This window comes from Molothrus ater, chromosome 2 (assembly GCF_012460135.2).
Source record: "Molothrus ater isolate BHLD 08-10-18 breed brown headed cowbird chromosome 2, BPBGC_Mater_1.1, whole genome shotgun sequence".
In the NCBI taxonomy this organism is placed as follows: domain Eukaryota; kingdom Metazoa; phylum Chordata; class Aves; order Passeriformes; family Icteridae; genus Molothrus; species Molothrus ater.
Window position 1 is genome coordinate 91921146 of NC_050479.2, and position 19636 is coordinate 91940781.

The window sequence follows — 19636 nt, forward strand, 5'->3', positions numbered from 1 at the left end:
GCATTTTAATGGTTACATGTGCATGTTGGCCCCCTGAAGAATCAGAGCCCTGATCTGTTATTGTATGGAGAGAACTGTGGGCAGAGAATGAATGCAGTGTAAAGGCAAGAATCCCCCTGAGTTTTTATTTGGGAATGCTGGCGGAATGATGCGATCAATAAAAGCATCGTGCAAACAGCAACTTTGTGTGGAATGTTCTTGTGGGTGGCTGCTCCACATGGACTAAGACAGAGAGGACACTGGACAGCACTGATGCCACATCATGCAGGTGTTAGTTGTGTGAGATCACAGAGAGGAGAACACCACTGTGGTGTCTTTGATGGACATTTTTGCTGTTGCAGCTCTCTGAGCTGTGTGAAATACGCTCACTTTGTAACTGGCTGAGATGGTCCAAAATGCTAATTCTGATTTCTTCCTCCAAATTAATCATCAGCACTCATTATATTTGCCACTTGCTGTGCAGCATCCAAGTGTCATGTGGACACTTTTAGAAATAAACTCAGAATGGATAAATTGGCACCTAGAGAATTGTCTTTTGCAATTGATATTTGTTATGGTCCGCTGCTTGATTTGTACCTTAAATGCCACAGCTGATCTGTATAGCTTGGGCTTCATTAAAAGAAGCACTAGAATGAAAATTAGAGTCAGCACACAGTGTTTATTTTTCTGCCTTCTGCTTGTGAAATAAAAAGGGAAGAAGAGAGCAAAAGAAAGAAGGGACAGGAAGCTGATAGTCAGTGTCCTGCTAGGACTATCCTGCTGTCCTTCCCTGGCCTAACAGGGAAGCTGTTGACTCTGGACTACAGGCAGGCCACGTTCAAAGAATGCACCAAGGTGGTTGAGATCAAACCCATATGCAATTCCCACCACCTGGGAATGCCAGGGGAGCAATATCTAACTTGGGCACTGGCAGCAGCTGCAAGCTATCCCTGCATCATGATCAGAGTAAGTTATATTTTGTAGAAAAAGTTAGCAGTGGATGCATTTGGGTGAACAGATGGAGCTGAGGAGTAGCAAAAGTCACATGCCCCTTTCTAACAACAATCCAAGCCTACCAGAAAAAAAAAGATGTGCCTTTTGGTTTCTGTTTTTCCGTGTCTTGCACAGTTAAAATGGAAGAGTCTGTTGGGAAGGCAGGGAAGGCAGTGAGGGAATTGAGGGCAGACGAGCTCACAGCATGAGAAACAAATTGCTCTCTCTCTTAGAGTGCATGGAGCTTGCCATAGGGCTTGCTTGTATTGGGATTGCTCTCTGCCATGCTCCTTAATTGCACATGAAAGCAGCCTGGTCTGAAAGTGTCTTTGCATGTAGTGTTTATAAAGCTTCCCTTGGGAGGGAGGTCAGCCTGTGCAGTATTGTACTCATGGGCCTATCTGTGAAATTGTGTGCTTCAGGCTGCCCTAGGCCTGGGTGCAAAAGGGGTTTGATACTCCCCCAGGCTGGATCTGTTTCCTGAGATTGGAGTATCATCTTTGCACAAATAGAACCACGATAACCCTGGGAGATGTGTCCCCCCAGCTCTTACACCTCTGCCCTCTGCAGGGTGTGCTGGGCAGTGCTGTTCTGCCTACCTTACTTCCACATTCATGGGCTGCCAGTTGGCCTTGGACCGAATAACTGATGAATAGATACTTCTGGCTGGAGAGGGAAGACGAACTAGGCTTTTTTTGAACCCTTCTCTGCAGTTTGAGAGCCCTTGGAGCTTCCAAGGCAGACCAAGTTGGCCTGGAGGATCAGGGCAGACAAAGAGTGGTTTCTTGTTAAAAGCAGAAACGCGCTGCTGCTGTACATCTGAGAGGTGGATATGAATCTTTCCTGATTCTGGGGATGAATCTGGCTCCCTCCTTGTGCTCAGGGAAGGAAAGTTCTCTCTGGTTTTGAGGATGTTTGTGGAGGTCAACAGGCCAGGTTAGGTATTTCTAGCTTCACACATGCACATGTGAACTACCTCCATCCGTTACCAGCTCCACAGAAAATACCCCTGAAGGGCCAGTAACAGCTTCTAGGTAGAGGAAACATCCAAAAAACTGCTTGGGAAGGAAGAAGGAAGAAATGGGATTTTTGCTTCTGCTGCTGTAACTAATTTCTAGGCCATTTGTGTTTGTTCTGGTGCTCAGGTTAGGACCCATGTTGGGATTAGGAAAGAATGACTTGGTATCAGATTTTATCAGTCTGGTAAGTGCAGTGCAGAAGGGAGAACACAAGAGCAGAAATCTTGCCTAGTGACTATTTTGCACCAGTGTTTAACAGTTCCAGGACTTGGTTTGACTTCAAGAGAGTTACAATCCAAGTGTCCTTGGCTTGGCACGGCTTGATGGACTGTGAATAAAACTTGCTGAGATGGCAGCTGATCTACCACTGAACAGGAGCTGGTGTTGACAAAAGAGCCACAAGCATCCTCTGCAGCACCTCCAGAAGAGGCTGCTAGGTGGGAAGAAGTGTACAGAGTTTGTCTAGCAGACTGACATGACTAGGAGTGTGGAGAGTATAAGTACAAGTGGGGAGACTGGTCATGATACAGGAACAGGCTTGGATTTATTCTCAAGAGGGTGACAAGAGAGGCTTTTAGAGGTGGTAAGAGCAATTTTAAATTATCCTTTCCCAAAGAATCCTTTAGGGTGAACTATATTCACCCCTAAAAGTCCACACAGAGGTCAGCAGTGATGATCTTAGCAAAATGCTTATTGGTGTCCTGTGACTTTGTAATGGTCCTGTTCCCTTGTAATGAAGCTGCTGATGCATATCGAGTAATCAGAGATTTATTGTGTTTTCCTTAATGCTCCAAGAGTCCTATTCTAACACAGAAGTTAGAAACCTCACTTTGGCTGGAAAAAAACCTCCTGTTATAATTGGATGACATGCTGCTGAGCACTGTAGGTTTGAGGAAAATAGGAAACAGTACGAGAGTTGCTAACCAGAATGGGAAACACACTGGGATTACTGGAGGAGTTATGGAGAAGCCTGTGGGCAGCTGCAGTTCAAGAGGTGCTGGTATCCCATGCTGGAGAGCAGACATATGAGTTTAGGCAGAGCAGGGGACTTAACTGCAGAGAACACCTGAAATAACTAATTGTTCACAAAACAGAAAATGTAAGAGGTTGGTAGAGGTGGTTCCAAGGGCAAAAATAAAACAAAAATAGTCTGGGGGAATAATGTTGGCCAGGCTGAGATCTGCCACTTAATAACACTTGACAAAATGCAAATAATTTCTCCTTCCTAAAGATCTGCTAGGGGATGCCTCAGCTATCTGGGGTCAATGATTAACACTCCTACCTCCTTTTCTATAGCTCCATGGAGATGAGGAGCTGGCACACATGTCTGAGGGAGGAAAAAGCTTGCTGTGGACCGTGGAGCAGCAGGATTTGCCAGCTTGCCTCTGACTGCCCAGCCCAGCCCTGAGCTACAGCTCAGCCGGGCTCGTGTTTGACTTCAGCACACACTGCTTGTGGGCTTTGTAGAGGTGCACAGGGATAATCAGGATTTGGTTTCTGTTTGCTTGCTAATTTCAGCCCCTGCTGTGAGATTTGGATGTTTCTGAGGATTCTGTATTAGCTTTAATGATTAAAAAATTATTTCAATGCTTAGTGAAGAAGATGCATGTTCTATCATAGAAGCCGCTTAGCAACAGGACTCATTAAGACATGCATTAGTACAGAAAGATATCCTTGCCCCAGCGCCCTCTTGGAATGACTATCCACTCATCTAAACAAGATAAAGGTCTTTGCTGGCCTCCTGTGAGGCCAGAGGATAAAGCAGTCAACTGTGAAACAAGATTTCTTGGTTCTTTTTCTGTCTTCAACTATGCGTCAGTATGTGGATCTGGGCAAATCATTTCACCTGCTTCAGTGCCTCAGTTCCCCCACAGGTGAGATAAGCACAACAATGTATAAGCACTCTGGGGAAATGACTTTCAAGTGCCTAAGCTCATTAGAGAAAAAACAACCAGAGCAGTGAATAAAACTGTCTCAGCCCCTTGCTGGTAGTTTGTACTAACCACACGGTTCACTTTGTCCTCCTGAAGCCCCACATACAGTTAGCTAATTACAGGGGAGAAAAAAGATCTTCTCCTAGCTCCTTACCACCTGGTGGTAGCCAAGCACAGATGTTAAAACTTGTCATTTGGCTCAAAAGAATTCATTTTAGGCAAAGCATTTCTGGTTATCCTTCAAGGAAGGAAAGGGTCTGCCAGTTCTGGGGCAGGATCTAATTTTGCTCAAAGGAACACTGTTAAATACCACTTCTGAGAGGAGAACAGTAATACTTTGTGTTTTATTTCCAGAGTCATTCACTGAATCTCTCAGGCAGCAACATTCTTAGGAGGAAAAACAGAAGAGGGGTGGAGGAAGCAGGTGTAAGAGCAGACATTTCAGTCCACAGTGAAAAAGCAGAGGCATTCCTGAATCTTGGGCTTACATGCAGGACAGTGAACTTCATACCTGGATGGACAAGCTGTGGTCACGCCTCAGTGTGGGATAAGGGTAAAGGAAACCTAAATGACAGGAAAACAAGGGAAGAAAAATAGGTGTAGGTGAGAAACTAAAGTGTGACTGAAAGTGATTCCTGAGGAAGGGAAAGGGAACAGAAGAAATGAGGTTAATGGGAATGCAAAAGGAGGAGGAGGAATGAACAAGGGTGAGGGAGCAGGAGACCAAGTGGGACAGCAAGCAGGAGGCACAGTCAAATCATCTGAGTGCTCTCTGAAGAGATTGCCTATTTTGTTTCTGCCCTTTTTTTGTGTGTGATCTTGCCTTAAAATTGCAGGAATGTGGCGGCACAGCACTGGCGCTCTGATTTATTAATTCCATCCCGTCCCACAAGCCCATAAAACAAAAGCATCTGTGTTTGCTCAAGAGAAAAACATGAAGGGCCTCATTCATGTCAGAGGTGGAGCGAGAAGCTGGCAGATAGAGGAAAGTCATGGTCTCCTCCATCCTTTTCACCTTTGTGTGGATCTGGGCTGGGGGAAGGGCCTTGAGAGAGAAGGATCCAGGGGATGAAGTACCAGCAGGGAGAAAGTTAAGATCACCCTGGCCTTTGTGCTGGAGAAAGTGGAGGGGAGACACAATGAACACAATGGCTGGACCAGTGAGGAAGGCAGCCCAGCACAGCAGAGAGGACAAGATCCTTTGCTGCCACCCAGGCTCACCCAGCACTGATCTCTGAAGTGGCACTTTGTGCAATGTCACTCCAATGAACGCCAGTCCCATTGCTGCAGTCACAGTCAGGGCTTTCATGAAGCCTAGCACTGTTGCCTAACTCATAGCTATGGACATAACCATAAAAATAAATTAAATCTGCCAGTCATAGGAGAAATACCCTTTTTTAGCTTTCCGAATGAGGGAGGGTCAGGGCAAGATGAATGTTAACTATCCTACTTTAATAACTGGGGCATGAAGGGGGAGAGGAGCCAGCAGCCTCTACTCCTGCCAGGCAAGGATCAACTGTGCTCTTTCTATCAAGAGGCACTGGGAGATTTTTGTTGGGAGCAGAGGACCTTGCTAAAACCCTGCCCTTAAGGACAGTGTCTTTAGAAGCCAGGCTGCCCTGCAACGCCCAGGGGAGCATCACCTCAGGGTCTGCAAGTTACTGCTGCCTGCCTGCCTGGCCCTTGGCTTTTCCTCCAAGTTCTCCCACACAAGGATTGCAGAGGAGCAATCCTGCTTTGCTTAGCAAATCACAGTTCCCATGTGCCCTGTACTCCCACACACAGACCCACCGTGAACTTACAGAATGAGACAACACTGCTGCTCTAAAATCTTTTATCCAGAGCTGAGATTGCCCGACTGCTAACCCTGTTCAGCTCCAAGTAATCCCAGCACTTTGCTTGGCTAGAGGTTGGCTGTACTGGGAATAAGTGCCCTTGCTCTCATTGACAAGAGGTAACATCCAAAGAAAACCATTTCCTTTTGCAATGCAGCATTATTCATAGACCAGCACCACATAAAGTTGCCAGGACGCTGGCAGTCTGCTAAAATCCACAACATGGGCAGGGGAAGTGGCAGCGTAAGCACCACTGGACCAGCTCAAATCTCAGCAGAAGTTAACCTGAACCTGCTCCAGCTGACAAAACCCAAGCCTAAAAGAGCTAAGTGTCAGCACACAGGCTGGAAAATACCCTTTTTTTGCTTCTGCCTGGAAACTAAAATATGCCCCAGTGATTTTCACTTAAACACGTCTCTGTCCTTTTGTCCTTCGTCTTACATTGATCAGTGTTGGGGGTTTTGGAAGGTATAAAAAATCCTATGCTAGAGGATGTGTGAGGTTCAACCCTGAAGATTTAAATATCTTTCAAGTCGACTGCCCTGTCCACTATCCATCTATCCATCACAATTTCTACTCTTCCTGAATCCTACACTCAGCACCAGCAGCATCTTGTAGCACAGAGTTCCTTATGTCACAATGCACAGCATGGGAAAATGCTTACTTTTATCATCAAATTGCTACCTTTCATGTTTTCCTGAATGCAGTCCAGTTCCTCTACTGAGAAAAGCCCTGTAGAGAAGCATTCATTCTCCCTCTTCTGTGTTGTTGATTGCTTTGTTTTTCACCCCAATATCCATCCTCATGTGTCTTCCTGAGCTAACTAACCCCATCTTAAGGAATCTCTCTATGTGTGCCAGGCATTAGTGGGATTACCTGATCAGAGTAGGGATGAACAGCAAACAAAATCTGAAGGTCCCTTTGCTGGAGCTGTGGATCCCATTGCTGTGTCTCAGACCTGGGAAGCTGTGTCTCATGAGGAAACTTAGATCACGTTTTATAAATCCCAGGAATTTGCAGAGTGCAATGTTTTCATCTCAGGCAGATAGATGTCAGACAGCCCCCCACACTGTGTGGTGGAGGAGGCCAGCAAGGTGGCTGATTGAACACTTGGGAACATTGGCAAAGTAGATAAATTTGAGTTTTAAGGAAAGGCCTTTGGGAGCACTAATGTCACATGACAGCAAGCTAGAAGAGACTTCAAACTCTTAATTATGAGCCTGCACAGCCTAAAACAGCATGAAAGATTAAAGGACCAAGTTTTCTTAAGTGTGCTGACCACGGGCTGAGATGCAGTTTGGAGAGGTTCCCCAGCCTGGGGATCTGACCAATGTGCCTTTCAAAAACTGGGCTTAGGCAGTCATGTGTGCACCTGAGATGAGGATGCTGACAGCCCCAAGTCTCATCCATACCCTGTATTTATTAGTCTTTTGTGGTACTGGTAGGTTTGAAATCACAGTCCTGTTAGGCTGAGCTGCTTCCCAGCAAGTGCTTCCCAGAGACGCAGGGGCCTCTGGCCTGTGAGACAGATGATCTGGGGCTGTCTCAGCTCTGACGTGCTGAGCTGCCGTGTCTCCCTTGTAGAGAGGGGGTAGTCATCCTGACAAACAGCTCTGTATGTGGGCAGGCAGTGCTCTTAATCACACATGCACAGTGCTTGGAGATCTTGGGATGGCAAGTGGTGCAGAAAAGCCTAATGCTTATTATTAGGTAGAAAGGCCAGGAGCAAAAAGGGCAGAGTGATTTTAGACTCCTCCAGGGCCCTGGAGGTGTGTGGGACCCAGATTCCAGTCTGGCTTATTACCTCCTTTTTAGGCTTCTTCTTTTATTAGGAACAATTAGATACAAGGAGGAAGGGGACAGATATCATCTTTCCTGTGTACATCCTGCAGAGAATAATTGCAGAGCTTTCTCAGAGCAATTTTGCATGCTCAGTAAAGGGCATCTTTGAAGCCTATCAAATATCTCACCCCTTGCAGGCATACATATGAAGGCTTGCAACACACGTTTTTATTGCTCCCAAGTATTGTGAACAGGAAAGACCATCAAAAGTGCTCAAAGCGAGGAATAAGAGGCCTTGGAAGTAGTTCCAGGAGGTGGATGGAGTTGTGGGGTGGCTTCTTATGTTTGGAACAGGAGCTTTTGCCTCCTGAGGCATTGGAGGAAAGCAGGAGGTGACTGTGCACCAGCACCCTGGGAGAGAGGGGCAGCCGAGGCTGGAGTTATGAAGGCACTGAGAAACACAGGGATTGTAGAGCACTGTCACTGGCAGGTGACTGCCGTGGTGAAGAGGGTAGGAAAGCCATCCAGGGGTACAGCTGGAGACAATCCAGTGCAGGCTCCTGCCAGCAAGCTGCCTACTAGGGACAACTTTGGTCTCAGACACTAAGGACATCTCCTGGCCTGCTGCTAAAGCAAGGGAAAATTTCCTGCCAAAAAGCACCTTTACCAGTGCTTCATAGGCAAGAAGAAAGGATGCTGGGTATGCAGGTAACACAGCCTTGAGCTGTCCAGTACAACCTTGGGCACTCTGCAGGGAAGATGTCATTAGAGAACACAGGCACTAGGGACCAAAATATTCCCAAACCATGGAAAGAATATGAATTTAAGGGCTGTACATTGTGGAAGTGTTTTCTCTCTGGCGTACATTTAGCTGCTGTATAGCTCTGTACAGCTCCCTAGGCAACAGTCTTCCCAGATGACACTGTAACAAAGCCCAAAGGTGCGGGAGCTTGCCTCATTAAAACCCTTGTGGAGGGAGCAAGTGTCCTCAGCCCAACTGCTTTGTTTTCTATCCCGTGGCTGTTCAAGTGTCTTGCAAGCCAGGCTGAGGCCTCTTGTTGTAAAGGTGGCTGCATCTCAGCTGTGCTCTGTGTCAGCTCATTGAATTGCTTTGGGATTGCAAGGTTGTCTAGATGATTTTGCTATTATTATCATTATTATTATTATTACTACTACTATTATTGTTACTGCACTCAAAATGTCAAAGAAGAGCTTTAATTTGATCTCACCAGATTCCTGAAACACCAGATACAATGAGTTAGCTGCCCATCTACCTCTGTACCTTAACTGCTCTGCAGAGCCTTAATTCAATGCAGACTGAAGTGCCCTGAAAGCAACACCAAAGTCACTCCTGTGAGGGACAGGGGGAGGGAAGGCAGGAATCACAGTCATGGAGCTCCTGGCCTCACACCGGGCAGACACAGCATGCACTCAGCTACTGGTGCTGTTTCCCTGGTGTGCCTGCCCACAGAGAGATTCCAGGAAACCATGGAGCAGGCACCAAACAAAGGTGATGGAGCCCCCACATCCTGCTCCAGGGCACAAAGAAAACAGGATTGGCAGCACGCATGGCTGCAAACAGATGTGACACAGGCTGTCACATACAGCTCTGCCAGTGGCTTCCTCGTGCCCTGTAACCCTCTCTATTTCCTGAGACAGAGGTTCCCATAATCTCCTACTGAGGAATCACATTTTAGAATATTGATAGCCTCCCTTTTTTGAGGGTCCTATCCTGCTGTCTCTGTGCACCTATCTCCCAGCTTGTGGAAGTGGTATATGGCCCCTGTTTCTAGTCTGTCTGAGGCTATTGAGGTCAATGCCTTGCACTTCTGCTGGCTGTCCAGAGGTACAAGGTGTGAACCTTCCCATCCATTTTTCCCTTTTTGCACCTGATGAGATTTAAGCCCAAGCAGAAGTGGGTGATCAGACTCATGTGTGAAGCTGTTGTACCTTGCTACATTCTCTGCATATGTGCTTTGCACAAGGAAGCCTCCTCTGAGTCCAAAAAATGAGCTGAAAGCACCTGCAGTGGCTGCATTGCTCACTCTCCCCCAGTCCCTTGCTGAGCTGTGTGGACTTCAAGTTATCGGACAGGCATTTATAGCTTGTCATTATTGCTCTGCTGTGGTGCTGCTTGGTGCTGCCCTGCTGATTCCAACACCCCTTCTCTCCAGCTGCACAGAAACTGCCCCTTGGCAGCTTTCCCTAAGGAGTCAGTGAGGAACTGGCTGCTTCTCTCCAGATTTGCAGCACCTTGAGGGGTTTCTCTCTGTCACACATTAGCTGCTGAGCCTCTCCCTCTCCTCCCCTGGCCCGAGGCTGGAAGGGTCAGTGGCTGGAGCGGGAGGCCGAAAAAAAGTACTTTCCAACTCGCCTAGCAAGATCCACCCCAAGCTGCTCCAGAAAACCAGCAACTGCATCTCTCGGCAGACACCCGTGTGCGAGACAGGGGTAGAACAGGGCAGAACTCTTCCCCAAACCTCCTACTCTTGCCCTCTCCCAATCCACGTCTGCAGAGTCCCTCACTGGGACGCTCACCTGCGGTCGGTTCCAGCGAGGCTGCCAGTGCCTGCACACAAACCCCCTTGTCGCCCTTTTGTAGTTTGGCTTCTCCGGTATTTGTCACCAAGAGGCGCAATGAAACCTCTCCGGGAGCAGCGGCGTGCCCGGGACCGGCGTTGGGTACCCGTGCTCGGAGATCCCAGCGGCGAGATTCCCGGGTGGATACACACCAGGAATGAAGGCATCTCCCCGCAGCTGGAAAATTCCAGCCTGGGACTGGGATGTCGCTCCCCTGGAAGGTGTCCGGACCAAGGTGCGGGGGGATGCAGGGACCGGGGCTCCCGGTCAGGAGCGGAATCTGTTCTGGCGCTGAGCAGGGATGAAGTTCGGGGATACAGCTGCCGGTCGCCGGGCAGAGCACCCCTCCAGCGCCAAGCGCCGGGGGACCGCAAGGTCACCGCTGTATCCCCGGCGCTGCTCCCACCCGCAAAGCCCCGGTGCCCGAGCGCGGGGTCTCCTGCTTACCTGGCGAGATGGGCCGGTCACGGCGGAGACGCCGGGGCGCCGGGCGCGGGGCGGCACCGCGCCGGGGGCTGCCGGGGGAGCATCGCCCGCCGGCGGGCGGAGGCGTGTCCTCCCTGCGCCCTGCGAACGGCACCGGCACCGGGACCGGCCCGTCGGCGCTGCCGGCGGATGGCGGCGCCCGCCTTCAGACGGCGCCGGCGATGCGGCTACGCGCCGCGCGGAGCCGATTTAAGGCCACCCCGTGCCGGGGGTGGGGGGAGCGCCGAGGGCCGCCCGCAGCGGCTCCTGCGCGCCGCGCATCCCGCGGGGCCACCTTAAGCGGGGAAGGGGCGAGCGCGGAGCCAGAGAGGGGGGAAGGAGCAGCGAGGCGGCGAGCGGGGCCGGGAAAAGCGGGAAAGGCGAGCGGGGCCGGGCACGGCCGCAGCGCTGCCCCCGCCGCCCTCGAAGGGGGAGGGTTCCCTGCCCCGGCCGGCCGCTGCTCTTCCCGCCGAAGGCGAGGGGCGGGATGTTGTTGCCCGTGCAGAGGATCTCTCTTTGCCGCTGACCGGTGCTGGGGTGATTTCCCGCTCCGGCTGCTTCAAGGAAGAGCCACCTGCGATGGCTACAACCCGTGCGGATTGGCTATCTACAGGGCAGTCACAGCGGCCACAGTGCTTCTGGAATTTGGTCCCGCACTTGCTGCTTGATGCGCGCGTCGCCGCTGCCTGCCTCAGTTTCCCTGATGTGGGATGATGGTGATGTCGGTGCAACCACTTCCCACTGCGGCAGCCGCTGGGTCATTCCTTGCTCTGGCCATGAACAGCCACAGCCAATGCCTTGTCTGGCGGCCTCTGCCTCGGAGCAGGTTAAATGGGAGCAGAAGACCAGCCCGCTTTGGTTTTCCCCTACCTACCTCCCTTAGGTGCTGTCTCTCGGCCATAATAAAGTCACCATGCTGCTTGAAGGGGGGTGTGACAAGCAGCTCTTCCGTCAGGCTCCCAGCTGGGGCTGGATGCACAGAGGGCAGAAGTGAGGGCTCTCACACCTCAGCCCTGCTGTAGGAGACTTCTCCTTGCACTGGGCTGCACAGCATACATCGATCCTTCCCTTACCCTTCCGAGGGTTGTGACTGCCATATTCCAGGAGTTTCTCCTGGAGAGGTTTCAGGTCTCAGCAAACCATGAGGCACACAAAGTAGCACAGTCCCAGGCTATGGTGGGGACTTGTTGATCACATTTGGCTTCAGGTAACAAAGCTCCTGCCATGGGATGCAGTAAGCAGGGCAAAATGTTTTGATATCCTTGGCTGGCAAGTGCTCTTGGAGAACAGGAGAAGTCTGCCTTCTCAGGATAGCTGGCAGGTCTTGGCCACGTTTCTTTCTAGAGCAGGCATTTCTGAAAACACCTTGAAAAGAAGGACATCAAGTGACATTTTACAGCCCAAATGACATTTGCAAAGTGGGACACACATGCAAACCCAACACAGGCAAAGCAGCAGGCCAGGGCCAGTGCCTTTGCTCACCTGCTTCTCCCTTTGCCAAGGGCACGTTCCAAGCAGTTGAGTTCGGTGCCCACAAGGACTATGGCCATGCTCAGCACTACTGTGCTCATGGCTGTGCAGAGCCACTGGCTGTGTCCTTCTGCACCTCTCCCCCAGCAAGAGCAGGGCATGGAGTGATGCTCTTCACCAAGTGTATTGAGGGCTGCTCTTATTCTGCCCTGGCATCCTAGGCTGCCCTTAATGGTAGGAAGCCATCCATCCATCCATCCATCCATCCATCCATCCATCCATCCATCCATCCATCCATCCATCCATCCATCCATCCATCCTGTGTTGGAGGCATGAAGTCCCTAGGTTGCACGGTCAGCCCAGAAGGGTTCTGTGTGCTTGTGGATGAAAGCCAGCGTGTGGGTGTCAGGAAACGGCGAGATGCTTCCCCACAGATGGCTCAGCAGAAGCCTGAATTCCTCTTGCACTACTGGCAGAAGCATTACCCTGATCCAAGAATGAGTTAGCTGGGTTGTTCCAGCTCTGCAGCACCTTGATTTTAGGAAAATCCGCACCAAAGAAATTGATTGCCTACGCCTGCGAGGCATTGAATCAGAATTCCCTGGGATAAGGCAGAGACTTTATCCTCTTGTGGCTGGGGGAAGAACTTGAGGAGGAGTTAATTGACTGATAATTAACCACAGGCATCTTGGGTGTTTAGTGAGCTGCAGGCAATCCTTGGGTGAACACCCTAACTCTGGGACCTCTCTAGGAGAGGTTAGTTAAGGACTTTGACTTCTGGGGTTCTCTCTGGAGTAGAAAAGCATGAGGAAGAGAACAGGTCCAAGGCTGCTGGAAACTCTGGAAGCCCAAACCACTCAGGCTCTGCTTACTCATGCTCCAGGCTCTCCCTTCTTATGTCCACAAGCTTTGACATGGCTGTTTCACTGCTACACACAGAGCTACAATTGAAACACTCTGTCCTATGGTTGGACTGGGGGTGCTGAGAGTCGGCAGTGCAGGAAGATGCTTCCCCTCATGCCACAGTCAGAGCTGGCTTCTGGCAAAAGCTGCACACTTCTGCAATGAGATTCAGTTCTGGGGCAAGTGGGTCTGTGCAGAGATATTTTTCTCAGATAAAGCATCCACAGTAGATTAATGGGAGGGGACAGTGGAGTATCCAGTGTGCTACAGTCCTCTTTATCCCTCCTGAAGGCAGTGGCTGGGGCAGTCTGTGTTCCTAGCCACGGGGCAGTGGAGCTGCTGCCCTGGTAAGACCTTCCTCCTTCCAGTGCCACCACAGCTCGTCCAGCACAGACATATGCAGCAATCCACACTGCAGTGCTCTGGGTGGCAGCTCTTCCCTGGCATGCTGTACTTCCCTAGGCCATCTGCCCCTGTCTCTGCCCACACTTCCTCCACTGACAGTACAACATGAAACCTCCATCCTGAGGCTGCCACTAAGCTAAGCTCCTTCTCAAGTGATAAGTGCTTTGACATCCTGGGAGAGATGCTGTTGGAGAGGGTAGCTTACAGGTGCAATCTGTGTGCAATTTATTCCTGCAATTTGCTTTTCTTGCTTTTTCACTGCCATGCTCTAAGGGGCCTGATGCTGTGTCAGCCTTGAGGCAGACCCACAGACCACATCCCTGAATCTTGCAGCAGTAAGTCACAGCAGAGGAAACACTGTGGAAAATGCTCACTGACTTGTGCTACTAAGGAGGAAGCTGTGCTGCAGCGCTGTCAGCCTCCTGAGGTCTTACTCCATCTGGGCTGAGCAGCTGCAGCTGCTCCCCACTCTCCCGACTCACCTCTCCTGTTGCAGCTCTTAGAAACAATGCATGGTGCAGTGTGTGTGTCTGAGGCACCTTGTAGGATTGGGGGAGCGAGTTGTTCACACTTTCCAGCCTTCCTTTTGACAGGGGATTTGGCTACAGGGCAGCAGGGACCTTGCTGGTGTCCTCTGCTGAGGGAATGTGTGTGGTGCTGTGCTGTTGGGACCATCTGTTCACAGCTGTGCTGAGAACTTGCCTCTTCAGTGCCCTCAAGGCAGGGGAGCCATTGCTGATTCCCTGCTGGCATGGTGTATTTCACAAACAAAAGGTGAGGAAGAGCTGGGAGCAGCCCTGGAGGACAGCACACAGGGGATGTGGATTTGGGAGGGAAACCTCCAGAAAAGGTCAGTAAAGAGTATGCCCACACCCGACATGGCCTGTGAAGCATTGCTAGGTAGTGGCATCACACTGTCTCTGTGAATACAAATCTCAAAACATTGCAAACACATGTAAATACAAATCTCAAAACACTGCAGACTAAAGTGAGTAAAACCTTCCCTCTGAATTTGGAACGTGGCACCCTTTCTGCTGAGAGAGAGGATAAGCCCTGGAGAGAAGACAACTTGTTCCCTCAAAGTCACCCCTGAAATCCATATCTGAGGGATGCAATGAGACACCAGAGGTCTTGCCTGCCAAGCCCCTCCCTGGTCAGGCTACATTCAGCCCGAGGGTATTTTCAGAGAGCTTGCTGAGCTGTCTTCTGCCTAGTCCACACCTCTGCCCCAGGACAGGCCCTCTTCCCAACTCCTTTCCTTCCCAACTTCTGGATGTGGTTAAAGAGTAATGGCAGGGGATGAGGAAGGATGTCAGGTGCATCTTTTCCAAGGTCCAAAGTTGCAGCAGGGCCTCTCTCTCTCTCCTCATTGTAAATCTGCCTGAGAATATGTGTGGCAGAACAAGCAGTCCTTGATCTAAAATCTGCCATCCTTTGAAGAACCTGTGCTTCAGCGAAGCAGCCAGCAGTTGCTGCCTGAAGAAGGCTGAAAAGCCACTCTGCAAAGCTCTGCAGTTTCATTTCTCTCCCCCTTGAAGCACCAGAGCTGTGCACTAATCAAGCTATTTCTGCTACAAGCTTGGGAGGAAAGAAAGAGAGATTGTTAGTGTTAATGCTATTTTTAAATACTTTGCAGACTCTTGAATAGGATGATGATGGGGGCCGGGTAAGGACCCAGACAGAGACAGATTGATGTGTGGTAAACACATCTGCTATTCTGCAGTTGGGAGGCAGCTCTTTCAGCAGCACCACTCCAAAGGTGCAGCAAGGAGCCTCTGTGAGGGCTCTGCTCACAGCCTCTGACAGGGCTTTGCCTTGGTGCTTCCAGTGCTCTCTGCTCCTTCCTCAGCCACCTTCAGGGCAGTGTCACTGCAGAGGGGTTTAGAGCCTGCAACCTCCCAGGAATCAGCTTCCAGTGGCACAGCATGTGTAAGGGTTGTGCATGCAGGCCAGAGCCCTCACACACCTTCTGTGTAGGGGGGAGCAATTGCCTGCTTCTGCCTGTACCTTGCACCCTGGGGATGGGGTCTGTCCATGAAAGGCTGGAGAGAGCCTGAGTGACTGTCTTCTCTCAGATCCTCCTGCCCACCAGCTAAAGAAGTGCAGATCTAAAGAAAGTCTTTGGTCTCATCCCTGCAGGAGAGAATGTTCCTATGTGATAGGGAGAGAACAGGATGGGAGCAGGGAGGTGAGAAGGAGGGTTGTACTGATGGAGAAGTTTAAAGAAACCCTGAACCATTGAGCTGTTTGGACAGGGGCTCCATGTGTATCCCAAAGATGGCACCTAAGCATTCTGCCTCTCTGGAAAAGTTTTGCAAAGGGAAGATATGATTTACCTTTTGATGGATTTATGACCCATTCTTTAGTGTCAAGCAGAGAGCTTTATCCTGAGGGTTGATCTCTGTAGAACGGCTTAAAAAAGGAAGGTGCTCTCTGTTAAACTGTCAGCTTTAAGAATTATTTCTGTGCCATTCTGTCAGTCCTGTCTCCATTAAATTCCATAAGGCTTTTCCTTAAAGGTAAGTAACTGATTTTTTAAGAAACTAAATCTTAAGTGAGCTATCTGTTGAAAGCATGGATGGATCCTCCATCCCATTACAGTGAATCAATGCATGAGTACTTTTGAAAGCACTGTCATGGAGACCCTGACCTGGACCAGGAGATGTTGCCACCCCACACACCCTGACCACAGCAGATCTCTCTGCACTGCCATTCCTAACAGCCAGTATTAATCTTGCATCCAGAAGGATGCGAACGGCCCTGCTTTCCATAACTGCTCTACTGACAGGGATGTCAAATCCTTTTTCCAAAAGCCGATCGTGACATGTCCTTTGTCTGCTCCTTCTGGGAGGCGGAGGGAGGCTGGGGGTGGAGAACAGAGGGCAGTTGTCACCCAGCTCCTTGGCTATATGAGAAAGTGGCTTCTGTTTCCGAGCTTCTCTCTGCTCCACATCTTTCATCGCCATCAAATTGAACAAGACTTTCTTTTGTGCAAGGGGAATGAATGGTCCGCGCGAGGGTCAAATAGCACCGCCTGCCCAGGCTGGGGCCTGCCTCACACAGTATGGGCTTGTCCTGGGCACACACAATCGCTGTCAGTTGTGTGTGCCCCCAGGCTGGCCTTCCCTCCTGGCACTGGACACAGGGGGGCAGAGTCCATGCATCCATCCAGCCACGGAAGGAGGCGAATGTCAGGGCAGTACTGCCCTCTGCAACATCCAGTGCTGCATCCATGCAACATCTAGTGGCTGGGGAGGGCTTTTCTGGACTGGGTGCCCCCCACTTGCTGGATTAGTGCTTGAATGCAAGTCTGAGCATGCCAGCAGTTCCATGTAGTCACAGCTGTGAAGTCCTGTATGAAAGACCTACATGTGGAGGTCAGATAGGAAATTTCTCTTGATGTGGTGATGTTCTGATCTGGGTAATAGCTCTAGTTGCGATTTTTGGTCTTTAAATGAGAGGCAGCCACAAATCCCTATGGATTCTCCGAGTGAGCCACATGCCTCCTCCAACACAAGCTTGCAGAGTCATCTCATAAATGCGACAGAAGCTTTTGATCATTGTCTGCCAGAACAGAATCTGCTTCCTGCTGTAGGTTATGCATCACAGAAAGATGCATGCTGGTCTTTGCTGGTGAACACTTAGATGTTTGTTCATCCGGCCTTCTGGTGCATGTGGGGCCCTCTGACTACGTCAGCTATTGATGCCACCCTTCTGAGGCTGGGCAGCCAAGTCTGGGCAGAGCCTTCTCTCTTAGGAGGGCTGTATCTCTTGATGAGAAAGCAGAATTTGTCAAGGCAGAGAAGTACATGGTGTCCAGTTTTTAGAGGAAAAGGAAATGTCTTTTCCTCTAAGCCTGCAAGCTCTCCCTTAACAAGAACAGTCTCTGCTACTCCAGTGTAATCCTGCCCAGGTTTCTGCTTGGGAGATAGCTTGGACATTACAGATTCAATGCATTTAACATTCTTTGCTTTCTGGAGATCTCCTGAGCACTGTTCAGGCCAAGGTGATTACAGCTGTGCTGAGTGGAACAGCAAAAAAAGCCCAAGCTTGAGCTGAATGCCAAGACAGGCTGTTTCTCTGTCAATCAGCAATGAAGAAGTCTGTGTCCATGGGCAAAACCAGGACAAGAGGCTGCAAATATCTGTGGAAGAACTAAAGACTCTTGGTGATTCCTGTATTGTGCCACACCAGCAAATAGAAAGGCCACTGTGCTGGGCTCTTTGTTAAATGCATCTCAGCCTCTAAGCTGTCAGTTTTGAGTGCTCATAATGCTTGGCCAGTTAATCATTTTTGCAACATGAAACTCTATTTCAGTCCTGAAATAGAGTATTGCAAAGTGTGCTAGACCAATGTGACATGACAATGACATTAAGAAGGCTCAGAAAGCTTTCAGACCTCTGGACAATGGATTATACTCCTGCTGATGGGCTGTCTTTAAGAACAAGAGGCAGTGCTACCGTACCTGAAACAGGTGGAAAGACTCTATGAGCAAAGAAATGGGATGAGCTCATGAGCAGGGATATGGAAGTCCCTTCCTCTCCATCCTCCTCCATCTGTTGACCTCATCTCAGCACTGCAGAGGACATTCTGCGTGGGAGATTCAAACGTTAATTCAGACTTTGGGCTTGCTTGGCTCTCAGCACCTCGCCCACACAAATCCTGCCAATAGTCATTATTGTGATGTCTTCAGAGCTACTTCCAGTGAGGAATATTGGGAGAAAAGTGATGGGTGGATGTAATGTAATGTGCTGACACCACATGAACCTTGTACCCCACTCTTTATTTCAGTCTCATTTGTGATGAAAGGCCTCCTTGCTCTTTCTTTGCTTTCCATCTCAGCAGCAGCAAAGGATCAGGTCAGGGATATGAAATGAACACAAATGTGTAAGGGCTCCATGTATGTGTGCATGCATGTCTGTTTGTGCCTGTGCAGCACAAGGAATAAAGTCAATGATGTCTTCTTGAGTAAGTCACGGGTCACCTGTCATCTGTCACCTGCCTTTGAAAGTCTAATTTTGTCAGACAAGACTGATTTTGTCAATAGGGCATCTATAAGAAACATTTTCCTAAGAAGAGATAATACTCTCAAAGAGAAAAAGACTACACATGTACTCTTGTATCCTTTAAGACTTGAATATTCTGGGAAGTTGAGTTGTGTGGCAATAGAACAGCACTTATTGCTCTAGCTATGTTATTTTAACTCCCTCATGTGCATAATCTGTTCTGGAATAAGAGTAATTACTCCAAAGTAAGAAAATGCTTTTATTCTAGAACAGCATCTCCCTGAGGGTGAATTATACTGAGAGCAGAGTGTGAACTAGTTCTTCCTGCCTTACCAGACTTTAGGATGCAAAAATTGTTTTCTGATCTGCACCAGAAGAAAAATCAGATTATTTCGAGATTTTTATCAGTGAAAATAAATCAGTGAGATCAGGAAGAGCTCCTTAGCAGCCTGCTGATCAGTATCTGCTGTGGGTGGATGATCCACAGTTTGAGGTCCCTCGACTCCCTGATTCATGGATGGACATTTACTTGGAAATCCTGCTTAGAGTGAAATGTGAATGAAAACAATTCACTGTAATAAGTGTGTGTTCTGACTCTTATTGTCTTTTTTTTTCTAAATTTGAAGTGTCCTTGTCCTTGAGAAAAGTTTCATCTTTGATAAAATCAGTTGGTATTTTTCAATGAAACACTGGTTTGTTAAAAAATTCATGACCAGCCTTAGTAGTATTAGCATAGATTTAATGGTATAATTATCTAACTATAGTTATGCTGGTCAGTTCCCTGAGGTACTGAAGCTCTAAGCTCATTTCTTTGTGTGCATGCAAGCACAAATGATAATGCAAGTCGAGTAATCCTCTCCCCTGAACATGGGCATCTCATCTCTTCCCTGAAACTACCCTTGCTAGTGGTGCCCTGGAGCACTCACATGATCCTGCCGTGCAGCCCCCTGGGCTGCCCTTCCCGGGCTCCCCACACATATGCTAACAGCTGGGATTCCCCTGAGGCTCCCTCAGACCTTCACCTTCCAATGAAGCAAAATCCCCAGCCGCTGCATCCCTTACCCCCGTGCTCTGTGTTTGCAGCACTGCCAGCACCCAGGGCTGCTCTGGGCTGCTGACCTTGAAGCAGCAAGCTCTGTTGTGTCCTCACCAGCCTGCCTGCCCGGCTTGCCTTTGCCTTCCCAGCGCATCCTCCCCCTCCATGGCCGCACTTGGAGCTTGTTGGAGCATCCGCTGCCCTCTCCTTTGGAGTCGCAGGGAACGCT

At 49.5% G+C, this 19636-nt stretch overlaps 1 protein-coding gene across 2 annotated transcripts in view; it reads right to left on the reverse strand.

Moving 5' to 3' along the window:
• The window catches only part of LOC118686172 (galactosylgalactosylxylosylprotein 3-beta-glucuronosyltransferase 1-like), a 28088-nt gene extending 17326 nt beyond the window's left edge, over positions 1 to 10762 (reverse strand). The window contains exon 1 of one of the 2 annotated variants that reach the window (XM_036382256.2): positions 10570 to 10762. The gene's annotated coding sequence lies outside the window, so the exon portion shown is untranslated. The remainder of the gene's footprint in view (positions 1 to 10569) is intronic. The other variant, XM_036382230.2, reaches the window with a different exon arrangement.
• Positions 10763 to 19636: the final 8874 nt, after the last annotated feature.